We start from the raw sequence: 23,246 nt of genomic DNA, 5'->3' as shown, positions 1-23,246 counted from the left end.
ACCTGTCTGAAGAGGTCCCTGGAATAGTAATATGTGTACCTCGATATTCCCTCCTCTGCACACACAGACAAACATTAGTAATCCTGTGTGCTACACCCTTTCCTATGTTATGCCATTGTCATAGTACATCTGATTGCATGGACGTCAGGTCAATTAACACACTGGCTTGTAGTTTCTAAGCCCTGTTTGCACCTGTAGATTGCTTCCCATGTGAAAGGTACTGTTGGCCATTTGAATTCAATACTCACATATAGGACTTGTGAGAAACAGATGCAGCACACACCTGTGATCACCTCCATGCACACCACCCATCTGAACATGCACTGCCCCTGCTGATGCCTGGAACAGCATAGAAGTTGCCATTTTGTCAAATACACCATTATGCATTGCTAGTAATTAAGCCGTGTAACACAGCCCTTGGGTTCATGGGTCACCTTCAAAACCACAGGACATACACAGTTTTCCATGTCAACTGTCTTGTTCTTCCTCCGACCAGTCTTAATCAGACCACTGATTATGTAACTTGTGAAATTGCTGGATCCAGATATGCCCTGCATCCTGTTAGCCTGACTGGCACCTGTCTGTGCGTTACCCTAAAGATTCCTTGTGGCTACATATGTACCACACTTGCTTTACCAAACCTCACATTCCTCAGAGGGTATTTTGTCATGTGCTTCATAAATGCATACCCAAATACATTGTATAGCATCATCTGCCTTTTAATTGTACCATATTTGTTAAATTGTCTTTGAATACCAAAATCATGGCCCATCCCTTGTCTGGGTCTCATGTATGCATGAACGACAAAGTGTGACAGTGCACCAGGGCCGTATGCAGGGATTGGGTACGGTGCCTCCAGCAGAACCAGCTACCTCTGATAATGTCCATGAAAAGTCCACACATGTTAGGATCCTGACAGTTCACACGCTGAATCACATTGCTCACAACATATTGATGGGCCGTGCGTGGTGAATAGCTGCGAGAATAATCAGCACAGAGGCTATGATGGTCCCAGATGCAGTGGGAATTTTAGAGGCCAACCTGTGTACAAATGTTGTAATGACACCTGCCGGAACATGACACCTGAGACATTATCTCACTCAGCACACCAAGGTTGCCCTGTTGACAGTCTCATAACACGTCTTCAGTGACAGGGTGGGACCATCCCCATATAGGTTCTCATGTCCTCATCGACTTTAATCACATTGATCTCCAAAGGATACTCAGTAGATACAGGAATAGCTGCCAATGACTCATGATGAGACCTGGACATAACTGTGACAACATACACCCCTAAAAATATACAGGATCAACATTGGACCACACACATGAACAAGACACCTCTGTGCAATTGATCACTGGAAAAATGTGGACACATACTGCCTCGTCTGCTGGTCCACCACTGCCACTGGAGAGTTGTGGCTCCGTCATATGACCACAACTGTGGAGTCATATTACTTTTGTGGTTCACCTTTGGCTGTCTGGACCAATGACATGGTACCCACTTCGTCTATGCATGTGCCTGACTCACTGTGGGTTCACCAACAAGTGCCTAGGAAGCAGTTACCAAAAATCTAGGACATGGGATGGGCAACTTGTGGACCATTGACATGAACAAGCATCTGCCATCTATCTGGTGCATGCTTTGTCATTTGTGGTGTCTATGTTACCCAAAATCTTGGAAGTGCACACAACAGATGTTGCTAAATGTACGATTAGCACATGTCCTCTCTCATTTCCACAATGACTTGCATCTAAGGTTTGGACACATTGACTTCACATTCATACAAGCATATTTGCAATAATGCATCTTGTGATGCACTCACACTGGGTTGACTAATACATTAGCAGCCACTGCACACACATTGAGCCAAAGGCATTGAGGTATTGTACTCATGTACGTCACCTTGCTATTCTCTCCTGATGCCAAACATGCCCAAATTGTGCCACACATATGGCCATCTAGTGTGTCAGCCAAGCGTCAAAATCCTGTTAAGGAAGTAGCGGATCATGGTCAGCTGCAGTATGATGTCTCACATGTGAACATACACCATAAACACCAAAGTGGGTGCAATCAGCCTATCTCAGTTGTGTCCCAAATGTAACATTACATTCAAATGGAAAAAATACCCAAAACCAGTTCATGCCCTGAAATTTTGATGTTTTTATCGTTATGTGTCATATTTTTTCATGCTTACAGCATGTGCGTCATATTTTTCGACGCACAGGAGTGAAAATTAGGCTGAATCCAAACAATTGTAAAGACTATTTACAATTATTTGGACGCGGCCTAATTTTCACTCCTGTGTGTCGAAAAATATAACGCACAATCTGTATGCGTGAAAAAATATGATGTATAACAATAAAAACGGCGGCCATTTTATGCAGGAATTGATGTAATAGGATATCCTGTTTACAGATTATGTACAGTGGGTGTACTTTCACTTTTACTTTGCAGTCTGTGATTCTTCTAGACTGTGTGGCTGTGTTCAGAGTGTGGTCCAGTGATTTGGTGCTTTTGTGTCCTGTGTGCTACATTACTTGTTACTTTGTGAAATAAATATTGTTGTTGTATACTGCCTGAGTGTGTTTTGTTTACAATTGTCTGGTATTGTATTGTATTTGTTGTTTGTGGGAGTCTGTCGTGGGTAGTGCTAGTTTGGGGATAGTTGGGCTCTTTTAGTTGCTAAGTTTACTTATTTTTTGTACTTCTACTTTCCCCCTTTTCTCCTTTCTTCTTCTTTATCCCCTATTCCTCTTTTTGGTGCTGAGATGTTGGGTAGGCCACGTCTTGGCAGGATGGGTGAGGAGGAGCTTGGGGGGTTTATATGGCTGGTGTGCCATTTCCTCCCACTGATGATCGAGGCAGGGTGATACAGGGGTATCACACTGAGGCGCGACGAATCATGTTGGGAAAGGTGCTGCATCACTTGCAGCGCGTGTATGTGAGCCAGAGGAATGACCACCAGCTGAAGCACCGCTGGGCTGACCTCATCACCAGGGAGCAAGATCTGCTGGACCACCTGGGAATAGTGATTGGTGACCCTGTTGGTGAGTACAAATCATGTAAATCTGCACAATTAAAAGCTCTGTAGTGACATCAGATGATTTGTACAATATATGCCAGCTAAATTGCTGACTGTGTGGAAGGCTGCAGAAACATACAGGGTCCTTGATGGACTAAGTGAAGGACCACAATTGCTAACTGTCAGGAAGCACGTGCTCTGCAAACTTACAGAATACTTTTGCTTAATGTAATTTGGTGCCGCCTTTGTGTCAGATTGCAACACAAAATAGGAGCCAATCATGTCTATATAGGTCACATTTGCCAGTGAAGTATAGATTTACTAAAATATTGGCAACCTTTGATGACGCAGTAGCTAGACTGACTTTAGAAACACTACATGATACAGAAAATGAGTGCTGGCTTCACATCAATTGATGATAGCAATGTGGGCCAGATATACGTCTCATGTGTGTCTGGTAAGTATGTTAGGAAAGCGTTTTTGGAAGTTATATGAATGTTAGGGATTATTGTGGTCCTTCATCATTTTGGATACATGTCAGATCTGGATTTGCAAACATCAGGAAAAGGTGTAAGGTGCCCTCAGCTAACATCTTACACTGGTATTTGGAGTTTGTAGTGCCACATTCCAAATAGGGATGGCAGTCCAAAGGTATGCACATGGGTTCACATCTCTATGTTTGGTGCAAATCACCATAGCTGGGCCACATCGAATGAAGAAACTGTAACAACATGAGGGCTTACAAAAGTCCCTGTCCCTCTGTACATTGTACCTATGTGTCATAAATGTGTCATGGCCACATAGGCTGTTTGACTGGTAATGCAGTCCTCAAGTAACCAGGCTTTGGATGTCTCTCTTGGATGCACATGATGAGACGATTACAGTCCATTATTATTTCTGCTCACTAATGAAGGAGCATGCTTGCCACCACATGATAGTTAGGGCCACTGCATGTGTGCAGATATGTATGTAATTGTCACAGGAGACCCATGCTATGTACATGTTAGCCGTGCTATATCAGATGCAGTATCATCATGTCTGAATGGCTTTAATTACTTATGTCATCTTACACATAGTTTTTGTCCTTGGAATTGTTGGTCAGTGCACAGATTTTGAGCACATTTCTTCCTTCCATGCCTTTCAGGTGGACCGGCACCCTACACTGTGGGAGAGGCGGCTTCATTTGAGGACCTAGACAACTCCAGTAAGTGTTGATATGTCTGTTATGTGTTGTGTTTGCTGGTGATGTGTGATAGACTCCTGTGTGTTGAACACATAGCAAGGTATGAAGCGCTGGCCCATCATTTTTCTTGTTCCATGAGTGGGATTTCATTTTCTCACCATTTTTTTGTTGGCTAATGCTTATCCTATTGTATTATCTAGGGATTGTAGGTCATTCCTGTAGGCCCCGCAATGAAAACTGGGGTGAGTCATGTGGATAACACTTGTATCAACAAGAGTCGCACTGGAACTCATCTCAGATTTAGTCTGCCTATCAGACCCACATTCTCCCAGATTGGGACTGCAAAATGCTTACCCACAGACTTCTGCTTCCCTATTCACCAAAGTACTTATTAAACTGTAGGTTGAACTTCCTAGCAGCATGTAGCTCCACATGTAGTGCTACAAGTGTGTGGCACTTGAGTGGAATGGCCTAGGTGTGCATGCAAATCATTATCATGGGTGTTCTTGCAACTCTGTGTCTGTTGTAAGTCATGCCTTACTGGAAGTGTATGATGTGGACAAAGGTCTGCATTTCCTGACATGTGTGGCGCTAGGATTGCTCAAGGGTTTGCTGTTTGTTGATAGACCTTACCTGTGGTGTGTGTGTAGAGCCAAACACATGTCCAGCTTTCTATAGACTCCTGGGTGTCCATGTTGTTTGGAATTGTTAGTTGTTTCTCCACCCCCCCCCACCCTCAAACACAGGCATGGGTTTGTGAATAGTGTACCTAGGACTGATGCTACCAGTATGTTACACAGACATGTAAATCAGTGAATCTTTGGTCGGAACCTAGTATACACACTCAGGTATAGCACATGAGTACTATACTAGCAAGTCCATTTACAACTTGCAGATCATGTGGCTTTAGATTTCCATCCCGTACACTGACATTTGTAGTCCTGGCATTGGCGGAGGATGTTCAGCATGATTGTTAGCTGACAACTGGCAGAACTCTGATGCCAAATTAATGCCAGTTGTTACCCATCTTGTAGGGTTTAAATGTGCTATGTGTGATATGACCTTTGTAGGCTGCCCTGCCATGTACTTCCTCAGGGACATTCAATGATCTGTATGATGATATGAGCTGTTACAAGTACAGTAGATGTACTGTCTGATTTACTTATTGTGCCATTTCACACAATGCAGTTCCTAATGTAAATTGTTTGCCTTTGTCTTCACAGCTATGAACATGACACCCATCCAGGTCCGTGAGTTCCAGAGGCGGGCAATGAGGTACCAGCATATCCTGCTGGTAGAATCGGGGTTCACACGGATGGCCTGAAGATACTGGAACGAACGGGCCTCTGGAGCATAAAGGGCTTTCCCACAGGGTGGCCCTACTTTGCCCACCACAGCCACCACCAGCACAACCACCACTTTCACCCAGGTGGCACCACCCACAGCTGGGACTGTTGTCCCAACGTCTGCAGTTGCTCCAGGCCCTAGCAGTGGGACACCTTCAGGGCAACCCACAGGCATAGACTCTACATGCCCACACACATCCTCAGCTGGTACCCAGACTGCCCCAGCTGCTACAGTTGACCCTGCAGCTTTTCAGGCAATGGAAAGAAAAATGGACCATGTCCTACGGAAAATTAGTCACCTGCAGTGGGATGTTCGCCATATGAACAGGCGTGTGCGGTCCATAAAGTGGACCCACCGGAGGGCCAACCTCTAGACTTTTAAAATGGACATGATTCCCTCCCCTCCCTCCTACCTCTTCTTTCCTTGTTCTTATACTTAGTGGGCTTAGGGGGCTTAGTGTTAGGTTAGTATAGGCTGTTAGTTTAGTAAGTGTTAGTAGGTGGGGGTTCCTGATTATTTCTATTTTTTCTTTTTGAGTGTGTGGGTCAGTGGGTGGGGGGCTATGTTGGGGTTCTTGTGTGTTTACAAAAAAAAAAAAATCCAAAAATACAAAAAAATATATATTTGTTTAGTATAGGATAGTATGTGTTTAGGTTAGTATCTGTTGTCCTCCATGTGCCCCGTCTCATAAGGGGGGTGGTGGATTGATGTTTAGAACGTTTTATTGCATGTGATAAGTAAGTTTAGCTTAGGTTAGTTAGGGACGGTTGTGGGTAATGAGTAGTTAGGGTAGATTAGGGTGGGTAAGACTTTTCCCCGAGTTTCCTCTTCTGTTATTACCGTTTAATAAATATATAGTGAACCCTTTACAGTATGTGTTAAATGCTTGTTGATCAGGGCCTTGGCATAAGTGTACATGAATTGTGTTCTATTACATTTGTGTCCTATGCTACAAACAAATCCCAACTGAGCTGTAAGATTGGCAGCTGCCCCAGAGCTACCTTGCAAAGATTTCACCATTCATTGCAACCACCAATCACAGTTAATATGGATCCCAACGTGTTTTTGTCAATAAGTATGTTTTCAAAGTCACAAACAGTGCTTCCAGATTTGGTATTGGGGGAACTATTTTAGGTCTGACTGCAGTGTGATGTTCAAGGACACCCTTATAAGGTGAGTGGTCGTAAGCATCTTGTAGTATCGTCTTCATGACTCACAGACATCATCTGTGACACTGTTCAGCATGATTACTTATTTGGATGGAAACTCAGACGCCTTCATCCATGCAGTTTTTGGAGTGTTTGCTTAGATTTGTGGGCACTGTTATATGTGTTAGTATTGTATGGTGACAACATTTTGCTGCCACTATTTAATGACTTAGATATCCCTTGAGGAAGCATTATTCTGTCCAACACAGCATGATGGTGTATGTTTTCTCTCTTCATCAGAAATTACCCTCAGGAAGGGCAGAGTATGATGCAATCCTGGCCACTGGGCAAAGTTATCTGACTACATAATTTCAGGACCGTTGTATTGACAAGCTACGTAATTTGACAGGAGTCACATTTCAGTTATCTACTGCACAGTTGATGTGTCACATTACACAGAGCCAAATTTGTTGTGTATGTGCTATTTATTGAAAAGTGCTGTAGTGCTATATGTATATTGTCCATGATTGTGAGTCCATTATAGTGACATCTTGCATTGTGATCCTACACAAGTGGTAAAGGAAAATGCTTTTGACATGCTGGGGTGATGTGTCAGACAGTGCAGAGGATTTGCCAATGAGTAAGTGAGAGACAATCACTGGGCAGGATGACAAGATTAACAGTGGTTTGCAGAACAGTCATTTGGTGTAAGACTGGCATGTTACAAAGAGCTGGATCTTGGTAATAGTTGGCCATGTGGCAGGGACTAGTGCTTCCGGGTACTTTTCCGTGTGAAGGTGATCTGTTCCATGTCTTCTTCTTCTGATGTGTGTGTTGCCTCCTCTGTTCTTGGTGGTGGTGGTTGTGAAGGGGCAACACACACCTCAGTGTTAGAAGACGTGGAGTCAGACATCCCGGTCCCTGCTACCTGTGAAGGTCTTAAGGGCAGTACTGCTGCAAGGAGGATCTGCTGATTCTTAAGAATAGCAGCCACATCACGATGGTAGGCAGCCAGGTCGGCCCTGAGGGGTTCAATGTTGCATTCGTGCACGCGTTGACAGGATTGCTGTTGTAGGTGTTGAGTCAACCGTATTACAGCTGTGCTGATTTCCTTCAGCCTTTTATTCTACTGCCTGCAAGATAGTTGTTCGCCCTTGCATTGCTGCTGCCTGTTCTTCAGTAGACATCATGCACGAATGCACCCCCTCTAGGCTGGCTGCCATAGTTTGCATCCCCACCCGCACCTCATTGGCCGGCTCCCACTGTACTCCAACTACAGTTCTCTCAAAGCTGGTGCCTGTGTCGTCTGAGTCCTCAGCTGTATTGGAGCTGGCAGGTCTTACAATTGGGGTGGTGGGTGGATCCTCTGCGATGGCTGTAGGAGGCTGGCCTGGCTTGTAGTGGGTACCAAGGGGTACTTAAACTCTGTACCAGGGCCAGTTATCCCTTATTAGTGTAGAAGAGGTGTTTCTAGCAGCTTAGGCTGATAGAAGGTAGCTATAGCAGAGCAGCTTAGGCTGATCTAGGAGACATGCAAAGCTCCTACTATACCACTGGTGTCATATGCACAATATCATAAGAAAACACAATACACAGATATACTACAAATAAAGGTACTTTATTTTTATGACAATATGCCAAAAGTATCTCAGTGAGTACCCTCAGTATGAGGATTCCAAATATACACAAGATATATGTACACAATACCAAAAATATGCAGTAATAGCAAAAGGAAATAATGCAAGCAATGTAAAGTTACAGTAGATTGCAATAGGAGCACATAGGGGCAACACAAACCATATACTCCAAAAGTGGAATGCGAACCACGAATGGACCAAACCTATGTGAGCTTGTAGAAGGTCTCTGGGGCTGTAAGAAAACAGTGAGGGTTAGAAAAATAGCCCACCCCAAGACCCTGAAAAGTAGGTGTAAAGGGCACCTATATTCCCCAGAGAGCACACAAGTCGTGATAGGGGAATTCTGCAAGGAAGACCAACACCAGCAATGCAACCAAAGTGGATTTCAGGAAGAGAGTACCTGTGGAACAAGGGGACCAAGTCAAAGAGTCGCGACAAAGTCGAGAGTGGGCAGATGCCCAGGAAATGCCAGCTGAGGGTGCAAAGAATCTGCCACCGGATGGTAGAAGCTGTGGATTCTGCAAGAACGAAGAGGGCTAGAAACTTCCCTTTGGAGGATGGATGTCCCACGTCGTGTAGAAGCTTGCAGAGGTGTCCCCAGCGCAGAAAGACCGCAAACAAGCCTTGCTAGCTGCAAGGGTTGCGGTTAGGGTTTTTGGATGCTGCTGTGGCCCAGGAGGGACCAGGATGTCGCCACTTGGATGAAGACACAGAGGGGGCGCCCAGCAAGTCAGGGAGCCCTCACAGAAGCAGGCAGCACCCGCAGAAGTACCGGAACAGGCACTTGGAAGAGGAGTGAATCGGAGCTCACCCGAAGACGCCAAAGGGAGTCCCACGACGCCGGAGGACAACTCAGAAGGTTGTGCACTGCAGGTTAGAGTGTCGGGGACCCAGACTTGGCTGTGCATGAAGGAAATCCTGGAAGAGTGCACAGGCGCCGGAGCAGCTGCAAATCACGCGGCACCCAGCAATGCAGTCTAGCGTGGGGAGGCAAGAACTTACCTCCACCAAACTTGGACTGAAGAGTCACTGGACTATGGGAGTCACTTGGACAGAGTTGCTGAGTTCCAGGGACCACGCTTGTCGTGCTGAAAGGGGACCCAGAGGACCGGTGATGCAGTCTTTTGTTGCCTGCGGTTGCAGGGGGAAGATTCCGTCGACCCACTGGAGATTTCTTCAGAGCTCCTGGTGCAAGAAGGAGGCAGGCTACCCCCAGAGCATGCACCAGCAGGAAAACAGTCGAGAAGGCATCAGGATCAGCGATACAAGGTTGCAGTAGTCATCTTTGCTACTTTGTTGCGGTTTTGCAGGCGTCCTGAGCAGTCAGCGGTCGATCCTTTGGCAGAAGGTGAAGAGAGAGATGCAGAGGAACTCTGATGAGTACTTGCATTCGTTATCTAAAGAATTCCCCAAAGCAGAGACCCTAAATAGCCAGAAAAGGAGGTTTGGCTACTTAGGAAGGAGGATAGGCTAGCAACACAGGTAAGAGCCTATCAGAAGGAGTCTCTGATGCCACCTGCTGGCACTGGCCACTCAGAGCAGTCCAGTGTGCCAGCAGCACCTCTGTTTCCAAGATGGCAGAGGTCTGGAGCACACTGGAGGAGCTCTGGGCACCTCCTCTGGGAGGTGCAGGTCAGGGGAGTGGTCACTCCTCTTTCCTTTGTCCAGTTTCGCGCCAGAGCAGGGCTGGGGGATCTCTGAACCGGTGTAGACTGGCTTATGCAGAGATGGGCACCATCTGTGCCCATCAAAGCATTTCCAGAGGCTGGGGGAGGCTACTCCTCCCCAGCCCTGACACCTTTTTCCAAAGGGAGAGGGTGTAACGCCCTCTCTCTGAGGAAGTCCTTTATCCTGCCTTCCTGGGCCAGGCCTGGCTGGACCCCAGGAGGGCAGAAACCTGTCTGAGGGGTTGGCAGCAGCAGCAGCTGCAGTGAAACCCCGGGAAAGGTAGTTTGACAATACCTGGGTCTGTGCTAGAGACTCAGGGGATCATGGAATTGTCTCCCCAATGCCAGAATGGCATTAGGGTGACAATTCCATGATCTTAGACATGTTACATGGCTACGTTCGGAGTTACCATTGTGACGCTATACATAGGTAGTGACCTATGTATAGTGCACGCGTGAAATGGTGTCCCCCGCACTCACAAAGTCCGGGGAATTTGCCTTGAACGATGTGGGGGCACCTTGGCTAGTGCCAGGGTGCCCACACACTAAGTAACTTAGCACCCAACCTTCACCAGGTGAAGGTTAGACATATAGGTGACTTATAAGTTACTTAAGTGCAGTGGTAAATGGCTGTGAAATAACGTGGACGTTATTTCACTCAGGCTGCAGTGGCAGGCCTGTGTAAGAATTGTCAGAGCTTCCTATGGGTGGCAAAAGAAATGCTGCAGCCCATAGGGATCTCCTGGAACCCCAATACCCTGGGTACCTCAGTACCATATACTAGGGAATTATAAGGGCGTTCCAGTATGCCAATGTGAATTTGTGAAATTGGTCACTATACTGTTAGTGACAATTTTGGAAAGCAGAGAGAGCATAACCACTGAGGTTCTGGTTAGCAGAGCCTCAGCGAGACAGTTAGTCATCACACAGGGAACACATACAGGGCACACTTATGAGCACTGGGGCCCTGGCTGGCAGGGTCCCAGTGAAACATACACTAAAACAACATATATACAGTGAAATATGGGGGTAACATGCCAGGCAAGATGGTACTTTCCTACAATGGCTGCTTGTTCTGTGCTCCTCCTTGTGACTGAAGGTGGGGTCTGGAGGGTTCCAAGGACATCTTGGATGGTCTGCTGGGGGATGTTTGTCAGCTCGTCATCCATGTCATCAGGGTATTCCTGGACAGGCATATCCGCAGGAGATCCATCGTCCTCTGCAATGAAATAGGGTACAATTAGTGTGTCTGTGTTGTGGCATTTGTGATGTGACATGCCTGCCTTGTGATGAATTCACATTGTGATCTTGTTTCCTGTTCATTGCTCCAGTCTTTCAGATGGGCATTCTCCCAGGCCTATGCCCCACCTGCATGTCTCATGTATTGTATTAAGTTATTAGACTTGTCAGCATCATCTCCTCTAGTGTTGTTTTAGGCCAAATAATAAATTGCCACCTTCTTGTCCTGCTCAAGCCTCCGTCTACCTCCTTTCTCATGGTGAGACCTTTCACTGGCTGTGGGTGTTCTGATGGCACTAGCAGCACACTTAACAATCTGGACCTGCCCCAGTCTCTGATCTTGCACATCCACTTATATGTAGTTGACATGTAGCGTATCCTAGGCATAGCATTTTTATGGCACGATATGGATGTTAGCATTGGTAATGTGTACAGCTGATGTTGGGGAATGTGTGGAGATTGGATTGCCCTGATTGTCGTAGCAGTGTCCTATTTCCTCCTCTAACTGTGCAGGTGTATGTCAGTGACCAGTTACATGTGTCCTCCCTCGCAATGCTGTTGTCTGAGCAGTATGGCATTTGGGATGTTGCATTGTGACCCAGGCACAGGATGGACCCTGACATATGCAGCATGGGTGTATCCTTAGTGCTGTGTAGCTCCTATAGTTGATGACATTGGCTGATGTTAGCGGCAACTATGGGCATTCACAATTGACAGGACTGGAACATTTGTCTTATTTCAGGGGATTGTTGAAGTTGTCATCCTTAACCCTCTAATTTAGATGTGTATGATCCGTGGGGACGTTACTGCCATTGGCTACTTGAGCTGCACACAGAGCGGAGGTGGTAATGGCAACTGTTGTCACTGTTACATTCCAGTTGTCGGTATGACTAGAGGTTGTTAATTGGGCCCTAGTTATTGTAGGGGGTATAGTGGCTGATGTGTGCCAGGATGTCAGTTTGACGTTGTGCCCTTCCCTCCTGGCGTGGCTTTACCTTTGCTCCATCGTTGGCATGGCAGCATGCCCCCTTGGGACTGTTGTTGGTGTTGTGTAATGGTGTGCCCCAGCTTCTCTCTGTGCAGGCCATGCCCCCATGCTCTACCCTTTTACCCATGCCACTCCATGTATATGATGACTTCCATGCATTTTGTGGTCCGTATCCCCCCCTGCTTACAGTTAACATTTGTGTATTTTAATTCCCCATGTGACTTACCCCACATGTGCGTTGTCTCCTGGTAGTCTGCGCTGTCCTGTCCTTGAATCCCTGTGATGATCTCCTCAGGGATGACGGCTGTGAGCATCTCCTCCATGTGGTCCAGGTCCTCCTGGTGTGCTGGACTCCCACCTCCAGTCTGCAGTGCTGCCTTCTTGTTCCAGGCCATCTTTTCCTTGGTCCTGCACTTGCAGTCATGCCAGCGTTTCTTGCACTCGATGACTGTTCTGCGTACTTCTGCCACACTGTTAATCTTGTCACAATTTGTTGCCATATTGCCTCTCTCCTACTGATTGGCAACTTTGAGGTGACAAACAGTTGGTGCTGGTGTTCCGTCTCCTCTTTCACCAGAATTTCCTGTTCCTCTGCACAGAAGCAACACTTTATTTTCTTCTTCAAACTGTCCTGGTTCTTGTGTGGGTCCTCCTGACTGGTTCCTGGTCTGTTCTCATCTTCCTGGGGTCTGTACAGGCATCTGGGATCCATTTTGGATCTCCTCCGCTGAAATCTCTGTGTTCGTGGGGAATTTTGACACTATTGCATCAAAAAACGGCGTTTATCCGGTGTGCGGTGTCGTAAATTGACCCACAGTCATTTCCGCCGCATTAAAGTCATTTTGCTTTACAACTTGACGCTGTGGTGTGCGTAAAACAAAAAGACTTACACCTGTGGTTTCCGCCGCCGTGCATCAAAGTATAAATTTCACGCCCGCACGGTGCACAGAAATGGTGTTAGCCGGCGCAGTTTTGCGTCAAAAAGTATAAATATGGGCCCAAGTGTCGATGTTCTCCTCCAGCATGCCAGAGTGCTATCAAGTGAACCATCACCTATTCTGTTATACCAATCAATAATTCACCACGTGAACTCCTACTCTCGTGTTAAACACCACTGTAATTTACCTCACTCAGTGTGTTAATTTGTTAAAAACAACTCACAACCAAGCTCGCTTTTTCGATTCTGTCCAGTTGTATTTTTGATATTAGTAATTTCATTGTTACTTTAAGACTGTACTGGAAAAGTCTCAATTAAGATGCCTAGACTTTCCGAATTACACAGAACGAGAGACGATAAAGGCTTCACTCGGAGAGCTGCAAGAATATATTGACAAAACAGCAGATTAACCTTCCACAACCTGCATGTAGCAACCATTCAAGTGGCCCCAAAATCACATCACATCCACATGTAAGTAGGGAAAAACAAGAAGCCCTGAAGTCCCTTATCGAGATCAACCAAATGATAGCTAAAAATAGTGATAAAGGGGATGGTATTGTGTTATTGGATACCAAACAATATATTTAGAAGATGACGTGCCTTTTGAGTGACAGGAAGTATTCTATCAAAATCATGGGAGACCCCACAAGGAGAGTTGTTAAACCAATAGATCACCTAAGTCCTCAACTCAGGAGATGGCTGTAATGAGTATAAATTCCTTAATATTACCCATCCCTGATGGCCAGTATATATGGAATTCCAAAGATCCGCAAAGATCAAATTGACTCCCCTTGGAGGCTTATAGTTACAACCACAGAATCTGTGACGGAACCTCATTCAAAATATGTGGATTTCTTTCTAAAACCAGTTGTTCCCCAGATTAGATTATACATGTGAAATACAAGGCATGTGATCAGTTCTGTGGAGGATCTGGGTTTCGAACCACAGAGGGACACCTTGGTGAAGTTAGATATTAAGGCCTTCTATAGTAATATACCCCAATCAGCAGCTATTCAAGCAGTTGATGAGTTTATGCAAAAACATCTTTACAAAGCAAACTGTTCTCCAGGAGAATACATTCGAATTTGGAGGGGAACTTTTGAAAAGGAGGAAGCATGGGCGTATCTTGTGCACCCAGTAAGGCAAATATCTATATCAGTAGATCTGAGCAGAAACATTTCTATAATGAGATAGCTCCTTTTTTCCCGTCAGTAACTAGTTGGTCACAATACGTCACTGACATTTGTTTTCATTTTGGTGGGCACACCAAAAGAACTGAATAAACTAATTGAGTGGCTACACATTTGTGACAGAAACCTTTGATTCATGTTGAACTGCAGTAAACAACAAGTGGAATTTCTGGATATTTTGATACGTAATAGGGAAGTCCTTTAGGAAGTGGATCTGTATGTAATACCTACAGCACGAAACATGCTGCTCCACTTTAATAGTTTTTTATCCTAGGTAAAGTGTTTGATGCAACTGTAGATACACATGCTGTGCATTATCCTGCCATCTAGTGTTGGGTTCAGAGTGTTGCAACTTGTTTTCTTCAAGAAGTGTTTTTGAGTCACAGAATTGAGTGGATCCTCCTTCTCGGTGATACTACGCATGGGTATCGAGTCCTTTGATAGATTGTTTTCTATCCGCCATCAGGTTTGGCCGTGTTTCTGCTCGCTCCATTTTTCACTTGGACCGGTTCAAAATTCTCTTTCCGTCTCTACTTTTATTAACTGTATTGTATTGAATCGCGTTTTCTACATCTTGATCCCGATCGAGTCGGGTCAAATTTTAACTGCGTACCTTTGGGGAGTGTCACCTGGCCCCAGGCCTATCTCCACGTGGTCAGAAAGATATGAGACCCTAACGGAACGGACGCCGTTTAGATTTTGTCCTTGGTGCCATGCCAAATTTCCACACATGGATCCCCATCAAGTGTGTAACCTCTGCCTTTCCACCAATCACAACGAAGCCACCTGTGATGCGTGTCAATCGTTTTGATCCAAGAAAACACTTTGGGACTGAAGAGCTCGCAGGCTGGAAATGGCACGCTCAACGCAAAACAGCACCCAGATATTTTTGAGGAAGAACAAGCACAAGAGAAGCTGGAGCAAGTAGGGGCATGCTCCATCCAAGACTCAGACTCAGACCTTCAATCCGACATCAAGAGCCAGGAGATCTCTTCGGCGTAAGTCGTGAGTTGAAAAAACTACTCCTCTTCCAACCTTAAAGATAATGAAGAAACTCAATAAAAGAGTCCCTGGAACATCACTGCCTCGGGCCATAATAGGTCACAGAAACTTGCTTCGGCAGCCCTGCCCTCTGGCTCAGCTTTGAAATCCGGAAAGACTGTGGCTGAGTCTTCACAATCGAACTTTATTACTTCGGTCCAAGCAAAAGCTTCCAAGATTTTGGAACCAAAAAGTTTGGGACTGACTACTTCGATGCCTACAACTTTGGCACCAAAATGTTTGGCACCGAGCGGGACTACACCATCTGTTCCTTCGGAATCGAAACAACATAAAATTTCAGTCCTGAAAACAACCATTCTTCATTGTTTCCAATTGATCCTATTTTGGAAACTATGGACGCTAAGGAGCGCAAAATTCCTATTGAAAAGGGCATGGGCATAATTGTGGCTTCTCCCACCATCCCTGTTAAGAAGAAGCTTTCTCTTCAAGAGGAACTTGACACCTCACCTCTTCCTAAAAAGCAACATAAAGAGAATGCTTATAAGTCTTCAGCAGCCGTTCCTCTCCCAGCTCTGCCTAAATCTCCTGCATTTCCACCTCCTCTTTCTCCTCCGCCTCATTCATCTCATTCTCAAATTGAGGAACATAAAGAGCTGCTGCAGACAGATACTAGAAAGCTCAGGGGACCAGATAGCAGAACCTGCCATCCTTAGGTCGCAGGTAGCAAGTCTATCTACATGGGCGAGAGGATGGAGTGACCCTGACCTGCTTGTCCAGAGAGTCCCGGAGCTCGGTGCTGCTCTTCCCGTTCCTGGCCGCTATCAGCTGCAGAAAATCCAAGCTGAGCTGCAGGTTTTTCATGGTCCCAGCAAAGGATCTGCCAAAAACTGGGTGTCTCTGTGCACCTCTCGCCGCACCCACACAGCACAACACAGCAGCTAGCTAAACTGCTCCGCCACACGTGAGGAAGAACAGTCTGCTGGGGGGGAGATCGCTCCCATTACGCTGCGTCACTGCAGTGAATGTTATGATAAGAGCCGGCAAGTGAACGGCTGCGGATAAAACAGGAAAACATATGGACATCTTAAAGTGCAGATATTTAATCGCATTTTCAAATGATCCCTTCACTCTGTATCAATATAGATCAATACAATTGTCAACTTAAGGCAGTGGTTCCCAAACTTTTTCGGCCAGTGGCTCCCTTGACTTATTGCCCATTGGCCATGGCCTCCAGTTATGTCACTTTGTTGTTTTTTTCTTTACGGATGTGGGGATGTACGCCATGTCTCTGGGGCACTTGGGCACATATTTATACTTTTTGACGTAAAACTGCTCAAACGCAGTTTTGTGTCAAAAAGTATAGCGCCAGCTTGCGTCATTCCAGGGTGCCAGCCAGGCGCTCAATTCATGGAATCCCACAAGCCGGCGCAAAGAGTGGGCTAACGTCTGGAAAAACGACATTAGCTGGGTGGAGGTGGTGGTATGGGGCAGGGGATTTTGCACCAAAAAATGACGTTAGGCTGGTTAGAGGCAAAAAAATGCCTCTAACCAGCCTAGTGTAATTTCCTGACGCGAAACCATCCATATCACATGACTATGCCCACCACCCCAATGGCCAGCACAGGGGACAAGGGTCCCCTGGGCACGGCCACTGCACCCAGTGCCATGTAGGGGGGCCCATTTCAGGGCCCCCAATGGCACTTTAAAATAATTTTAAAAATACTTACCTCTACTTACCCTACTTATCTGGGATGGGGTCCCCCCATCCTCTGGTGTCCCTCTGATGTGAGTGCGGGTGTTCCTGGTGCTTGGGGTGGGCCCCTGTGGGCTCTTCCCATGGTGTTTGACCATGGAAATGGGTCCATAGGCCCCCTAATGCCTGCTCTGACCCAGGCATTAAATAATGGCGCTAAGCAGGTTTAGCGCCATTATTTAGGCCCACCTCCCCGGTGCGCCTTTTTTGCACAGGAGTATAAATAAAGAGCTAGGGCATAGAGGCATTTTTTAGATGGGAACGCCTACCTTGCATCTCATTGACACAAGGGGGTTTCACGCATCCCAAAAATGACTTTAACTCCAATATGTTGGCGCTAGAGGGGTCTACCATCAAAATATAAATATGGAGTTAAGTTTGCGCTGAATTAGCATTGAAAAAATGACACTAATTCAGCGCAAAGTAAGAATAAATATGCCCCCTACATTTTTCTCCCTGAAAATAATTGAGATGAAGCCGATAAAGAGCTTCTGCGACAGGTGTGTCTTCCATGACTCCCCCACCTGGCATTCCCACATGGGTTACTCAGGGCCACAAATAAACATTACAAAAACCTAACAAGTTTGATTTATTTGCAGTGTGATTCTTTATTTTTCATACTACCGTACAGCTTCATTCTAAACGTGATGTCTTTAGAATGGAGCAGAATGGTAGTGTGAAAGAGAAAGAATCACAATGAAAATAAATCAAATTTGTTACGTTTTTGCAGTATTATGATGTAAACTGTAAAACCCATAATGTTTGGTTTGTTTCCACTGCAAGTCTTTCTCTTTCATACTACTGTATGGCTTTGTTAGCTGTACGAGTATGAAAGAGAAATACTCGCAGTGGAAGCAGTGCTTAATTTGAGGCCCTGGTTTCAGGTGGGGGGTACCAGCACTTATTTTTGAGGGCTGGCACTTAGTTTTCTGCATCATGCATTTACTGCGATCACATATAGGAAAGACAAAGGAAGAGACGGAGGGAGGAGCTCCACATGGGGAGAAATCAGAAAGCTGCAAGAGTGAGCTGAAGGGGCAGGGAGAAGCTGTAAATGTATTAAGGAGGCCCAAGATAGCTTTAGGATTACGCTGCCTCAGTATTCTGTGCTTGCACATTCAGTTGCAGCAACCACATATTTCAGAGGAGAGCTTTCAGCACTGGCACGTTTTTATTTACAAATTAAGCACTGACTTGATGGGTTTGCACAAACCTAACAAGTTTGATTTATTTGCACTGTAATTCTTTCTTTTTCACCCTAACTACCACACGGCTCCGAACTAAATGTAACATGGCTTTAGAATGGAGCCGTGCAGTAGTATGAAAGAGAAAGAATAGCAGTGCAGATAAATCAAACTTGTTAGGTTTTTACAATGTTACAATGTAAATTGTAAAACCCATCAAGTTTGAATTGATTACACTGCAAGTCTTGCTTTCACACATTTCCAAGATTCCCAAGGTGTGCCCCTGGCGAGTTTTAATGGCGCACCAGGGTGCCGTGGCGCACACTTTGGGAAACACCAACATAAGGGAATAGTCTGATTTTTTTCCAAACATTATCTTCTATGCTTATTTAATTGGGTGTAATGTGTGCATTGTCACTATTCTAATGGCGATCACATCATCAAAATATTTGTGCAGCAGTTCATACAAGAAAAATTCCATTTTACATGACTTCAGGTCTGCGCAATCTTAAGTACAGATTTCCTGCACAACCTGAACAGAATGGCCTGGATTTTTAAAATGGCTGTCATGTTTATGCAATAACTTGGCAGGATGCAAGCAAGGCCTGTAGCTTTAGCATTTGCTGATTTCTGACTAAGAAAGAACAAGGAGAGCAGAAAGGAAAGGGTGTGATTGCCTTCAAGATGTAATTCCATTACTACAAAAGGTGACTTCATGATCACCGTAGATCTAAAGGACGCCTACTTTCACATTTCAATTAATCCTGCACACCGCAAATATCTAAGAATTGCAGTGGCAGGACAACATTATCAGTTCAAAGTTCTACCTTTCGGAATCACAATCACTCCCAGGGTATTCACCAAATGTCTAGCAGTAGTCGCAGCACATCTCAGAAGGCACCACATACAGGTATTTCCTTACGTGGACAATTGGATGATCAAACCAACACTTTTAAGTCCATGTCAGTCGCACACTCAAGCAACAGTAAACCGTCTTGACAAATTAAGGTTCACCATGAACATCCTAAAGTCACGCCTACAGCCTCTCCAGGTTCAACTGTATCTAGGGGCTATACTCAACAGAATAGGGCTTGCTTACCTCAATCCAGCACGTGTACGCAATTTTCAAGAACCAATTTCTCAAATACAGGTCATTCAAAGGTACACAGTCAAAACACTGATGAGACTCCTAGGAATGATGGCATCCTGTATTGCCATCTCCTCTCATGCCACACTTCATATACTTCCCCCACAATGTCTCTCTCGGCAATGGTTACAAGCTCAGGGTCGTCTTCGGGATCTAGTGTTGGTAGATCGCACAGCTTACAGCTCTGTCTGGTGGAATTTCAACAATCTACTCAAATGGTGACCGTTTCAAGACCCTGTTCCCCAAATAGTTCTAACTGAGGATGCCTCCCTTACAGGATGGGGCCTCACCTCAACAACCTCCCAGTGCAAGGATCATAGGATTCTAGCTACCAGACTTTACACATCAATGTTTTGGACCTTCAAGCAGTCTTTCTAGCCCTGCAAGCCTTTCAGCCTCACTTAATGCACAAATCTGTTTTGATTCGCACAGACATCATGACTGAAATGTATTATCTACAAAAACAGGGGGGACACGCTCTCTCCAGTTGTCTCACTTACCACAAACAATCTGGAGGTGGGCTCATCATCACCACATTCATCTACTGGCAGAATATCTCCCAGGGACAGACAACGATTTTGCAGACCTGCGAAGCAGAACGCAGCAACAAGTCCACGAAAGGGAACTCCACCCGGTAGTCCTTCAAAAGTACTTTAAAAGTGGGGAACACCTCACATAGACCTATTGGCCACAGCAGAAAACTCAAAGGTGGTCATTACAACATTGGCGGTAAAAGCCGCTTACTGCCGTGCAGAAGACTGCAAACCACCACAGCTATTATGACCCACATTTAGGAATCCGCCAAAATTAAGACACCCACACAAGTCCGCCACACCAAAGGATCAGTGATAAACTGGCGAAAACAAAATCGACACCGTCACGCCAACAGAAATACGCCCACACTATCACGACACACGAATCCACGCAGCGGTCTTTCAACCGCGGTATTCCATTGGCGGTACATACCGCCACGCTCAAAATACACACACATTTACAAAACACTACCACATTGGACAATTCTAAATACACACACCTGATACACATACACACACCACTCCCACACACCCATTACAATATAAAACACACACCCACATCACCCACAAACCCCTATGACCCAAAAATTCAGAAAAAAGGCCAGAGTGAGACACCACCAGCAAGAACAACAGCATCCACAGGGACACAATACCATCACCCACACAACTTCCACGCACCTCACACAACACACCACTACATATCAGCACACTGATCACCACACAATCCACCCCACACATCACCTACACCACCCCATGGCATGGCAAAGACAGCACAGGTTCTCGGAGGAGGAGCTCAGGGTCAAGGTGGAGGAAATCGTCCGGGTAGAGCCACAGCTATTCGGAGAACAGGTGCAGCACACCTCCATTGCAAGGAAGATGGAGCTATGGCGAAGAATAGTGGACAGGGTCAACGCAGTGGGACAGCACCCAAGAAATCGAGAGGACTACGGGGGAAGGTGCGTTCCATGGTCTCAAGACACCACCTGGCGGTTCAGCGGACTGGCGGCAGGCCCCCACCTCCTCACCCACAACTAACAACATGGGAGGAGCAGGTCTTGGCGATTCTGTATCCTGAGGGCCTCCCAGGAGTAGGCAGAGGAATGGACTCTGGTAAATTAAATCTTAACTATTACATCCCCCACCCTACCTGCATGCTATCACACACCCCCACCCTCACCCCCAGCACCCCAACTCCTCACATATGTCCCAACATCACAAAACACCCATCCCAACAACAAGCCCTGCATGCAGCAACAGAGCATGGACACCCATCACTAAAGCATGCCCACTGCACATACCCATACACCCCCTAAACCACCATCACACAAGCTCCCACACAGGAATGCAAGCACTGGGGTACACGCTCACCCACCCATTGCACACCATGACACACACAGATGTAATAACCATCAATTTATACCCCTGCAGGACCCCTACCCACCGTCACCGGACAGGAGGGTCCACACATGTCCACACCACCAACAGAAGAGGCCCACAGTGATGACAGCACCTCTGTCCAGCTGGATCTAGATGACCAGCCCGGCCCATCGGGGACCTCGGGACAGTCGGTTCCCCTCACACTGGCACAGGCCATCACAGACCTTCCCCCCTCTGGAAACACCAGCACAGCACCCACCCAGCGGGCCCATACCTCCTTCCACAGGACTCGTCAATCAGCTGTGTGTCATCCTACTGTCGCACTTTGTCACCCTGTCCATACTGAAACTGCCCCAGCTCCACTTCCTATGCCCATTTGGGCAATGCACCTGTGAGACTAATAGACTGGACTCTGCCATGGACATTCCCCCACCATCACTCCTCACCATTTCACCACCCCCTCCAATATTGAGCACTTAAATACACTTAAAACGAAAAACAATCTGCAGTCTGTCTGTGATTTCGAAATAGTGTATTAGCAATTACAGTGACAAAATGCTCTTTCAATAGTAATGTCAACATACCTATGTTACACAGCTCAAGTCCATGAGGAATCAAAGCAGATGTCACACAGTGGGACCCACATCTGTGAAATCCTAAGGGAAAGTGACAACTCAGTGACCATACAATGGGTGAAAACGACACACAGTAGAGAGGTAGCAGTGTTTAAGTACATGTAGTATGCAGGTCTGTACTCTTACCTGTGCCTCACTGGAAATATTGCTGGATCACTGACTCCCCTGTTGTTCGTGTCTTCTTCCTCTGCTTCCTCGTCTTCACTATCCACAGGCTCCACAGCTGCAACAACACCGCCATCTGGACCATCCTCCTGCAGAAAAGGCACCTGTTGTCGCAATGCCAAGTTATGAAGCATACAGCAGGCCACGATGATCTGGAACACCTTCTTTGGTGAGTAGAATAGGGATCCACCTGTCATATGGAGGCACCGGAACCTGCCTTCAGGAGGCCGAAGGTCCGCTCGATCACCCTCCCAGTTCGCCCATGTGCCTCATTGTAGCGTTCCTCTGCCCTTGTCCTGGGATTCCTCACTGGGGTCAGTAGCCATGACAGGTTGGGGTAACCAGAGTCACCTGCAAATGGCGAGGGACAAGTATTAGACACACACTAACCTGTAGGGTAACCCCAGACAACCATTCCCACTGGCTTGCTTCCAGATGCTCACCTAATAGCCACACACAGTGCCTCTGGAGTTGACCCATCACATACGGGATGCTGCTATTTCGCAGGATGTAGGCATCATGCACTGAGCCAGGGAACTTAGCATTCACATGGGAGATGTACTGGTCTGCCAAACATAACATCTGTACATTCATCGAATGATAACTCTTCCGGTTTCTGTACACCTGTTCACTCCTGCAGGGGGGATCAAAGCCACATGGGTCCCATCAATGGCACCTAATGATGTTGGGGATATGTCCCAGGGCATAGAAATCACCTTTCACTGTAGGCAAATCCTCCACCTGAGGGAAAACGATGTAGCTCTGCATGTGTTTCAGAAGGGCAGACAACACTCTGGACAATACGTTGGAAAACATAGGCTGGGACATCCCTGATGCTATGGCCACTATTGTTTGAAATGACACACTTGCAAGGAAATGAAGCACTGACAGCACCTGCACTTGAAGGGGGATTCCTGTGGGATGGCGGATTGCTGACATCAGGTCTGGCTCCAACTGGGTACACAGTTCCTGGATTGTGGCACGGTCAAGCCTGTATGTGATTATGACATGTCGCTCCTCCATTGTCGACAGGTCCACCAACGGTCGGTACACCGGAGGATGACGCCATCTCCTCACATGTCCCAGCA

The sequence above is a fragment of the Pleurodeles waltl genome, chromosome 3_1 (assembly GCF_031143425.1).
Source record: "Pleurodeles waltl isolate 20211129_DDA chromosome 3_1, aPleWal1.hap1.20221129, whole genome shotgun sequence".
NCBI classification, from domain to species: domain Eukaryota; kingdom Metazoa; phylum Chordata; class Amphibia; order Caudata; family Salamandridae; genus Pleurodeles; species Pleurodeles waltl.
This window is presented reverse-complemented; position numbering follows the sequence as displayed.